The sequence below is a fragment of the Lactuca saligna genome, chromosome 4 (assembly GCF_052625555.1).
Source record: "Lactuca saligna cultivar CGN05327 chromosome 4, ASM5262555v1, whole genome shotgun sequence".
Classification (NCBI taxonomy): Eukaryota; Viridiplantae; Streptophyta; class Magnoliopsida; order Asterales; family Asteraceae; genus Lactuca; species Lactuca saligna.
This window is the reverse complement of record NC_136420.1, coordinates 64,435,245-64,437,771: the sequence shown is the minus strand read 5'-3', so window position 1 is coordinate 64,437,771 and position 2,527 is coordinate 64,435,245.

The following is a 2,527-nucleotide window of genomic DNA, read 5'->3' as shown; positions in this document are numbered from 1 at the left end:
ATCCTGGTTGCAATGAAAACAAACCTTCACACTCTACCTATAATCCCTAGAGAATCGTCCCTCCTTGACACACCTGCGACATGCAAAAGATTGACACCTTCCATCACGAAACCTCCCACATTTACCACACCCGAAACTCCTCCGCTTTACTGCTCCAAATCTTGAGTCTGTGAACTTGAACCGCTTTGCTGCTGGTTGTTTCTGCAATGAAATCAACATTTTCTATTCCTTCTAAATCTCTATTTTCCTAGCATTTGACAACAACTCAGCCAAGATCTGGTACAGCTAAGTCGACATGAACTATCAAATCTTCGTCTTGAGCATGCTCAAGTACCGCGACATTTACATTTGCTGTGAATTAGCATACTCCGGGTAGAAGAGGGCTCTCTCTATAAACATTCTGGTGATCTCTGCCATTGATTTTTTCGTCTTCTTTAGAACAAGTACTCATGTGCCAATCACTCTCTCTCCACTAGTGGGACTTACTCTTCTTGAAACATATCCAAAAACCGTTTGCATGTCATTATGACTCGCTTTGCATGCGGGAAGGTGTAATTCACAAACTTCCACTAATCCTTCGCTCTCTAGCGAAATAGGTCAAGTGCAAACTGTTGGATTAGTGTCTAAGTCCATAACTGTTTTGGTATGTACTTGACCCGATGGTGCATGGTCCTTGTGAGTTGCTTTCACCAAAGCAACTTGATAGGATGAATTATGGAGAGAGAGAAGATTAATTATGATTTATTAATATATTATGATAATAATATATTAAAGGAGAAATCATATTGTTTAATTAATATTAGTCAAGAATTAAGTGATAATTAATTTTGTGGCTAAAAGAGATTAATTAAACTTAAGGGACTGGAACTGTAATTATAAGATAATTGCATTTGGGCTATGGATTACCTTGGAATAATAGGTTGGACGAATTCTATGGGGAAACCCATTAGAAATCGTCCAAGGGTTATTCTAAAAGGGTCCATGGGCTGCTTAGGGCTTAAGCAGTCAAATCAGGGTTTCCTAGTTGAAAACCCTAATAGCCTACATGTATATATAGTACCCTTAAGCCCCAAAAACGTGGCTAAGGGTTACACTAGGGTTTCTGGACGTTTTAGGCAGCCTCCCTTCTCCTTATTCTTCATCCTCTTGCTCTTGGTGTTTGTGAGCCATTAGAGGAGTGACAATTGTGACACTAAGCTTTCAAAAGTCATTACAAGGAGGATTTGAGATTGTTATTGCTACATAACAATCAAAGGTAATTCTCTAAACCCTAATTTCAGTTTATAATATGTGAGATCTAAGATTGTAAGTCTTGGATACATTGCATGTACAATAGAGAAACCTAGATCCAAGCATTAGGGTTTGCATGAGCACATAGGATGTTCTTATGGCCAAAACCCATCACAAACTTCATTTTCTGGTCCTCAGGACACGAACATGTATAAAAGCGTCCTTCCACATCAGATATCCATATCAAAGCGGTAATCAGATCATTGCCCCCTCTAGACTCTGGACACTTCGTACTTCTGAACTCTGAGTACTGCTTCGTCCCCACCTCTCTGAAATCATGCAACGGCAATGGCTACAGTGGCTGTAGCAACAACAGCCTCCGCGACAATGGTATAACGCTTGTTAAACTCCTCAATCAAGATGGTCTTGACAGACCCAAGCATCTCTGTAATCGCCCCTTTGATTTCCACGACCACCTTGGTAATAATGATCTCGCAAATCTCCTCATCACTCAGACCCTCCCTCTCTGGGTTTCGAACGCATGATCCTAAACCTCTAAAATCCACCATACTAAAAACATACAATAAAAGAGTCAAACATCAAGTCATAGCGCTCAAGCACACCATATGACTTCACCTATTAGTTCCTTCGTAGCCTCGAGATTCCTTCTGGTTTTTATACGGATCCAATTCTTTCAGCTGTATGGGCCCATACTACCTTCCACACCTATTTTTAGTCGACTCAGAATTCATCTCAAAGTCTTAAATCGCTGCACTAGACCACCCATAGGTGCACTAACTCCCACATGCTCCTAAGAGCTGCAACTAACTTCATTGGCACTCCTCCTAGCATTCTCCTTAATCATGCTTCCGCTCTACTGGTTTCCTTTGTGCATGGAAGTTGAATACAACACAAGATCAGATAAACTATAAAATAAATGACTCTACCTTAATTTCATAACCAAACAATGAACATGGAATAATGTTAGGTCCCTTATTCTAAGGCTATATAATCCTAACCATATACAACTATACAACATATACTTAGCAATTCACATGATCAAATAACACATAACAAGTAATTACCTAGGCTACAAGGCATCATAGAAGTCGGGAAATACTTATCATACCTTTCCTAAAAGAATCCTTATCGTACTCACTGGCATACATTTCTAATTATTCACATATCAGCAAGCTCAAATTCAACATATATAACAAGTATGAGTATTTTTAGAATTACTTTCCTATTTAGGCTCTGGCTGACTGTACACATCACATCATCTTGTAAAACCAAGGTT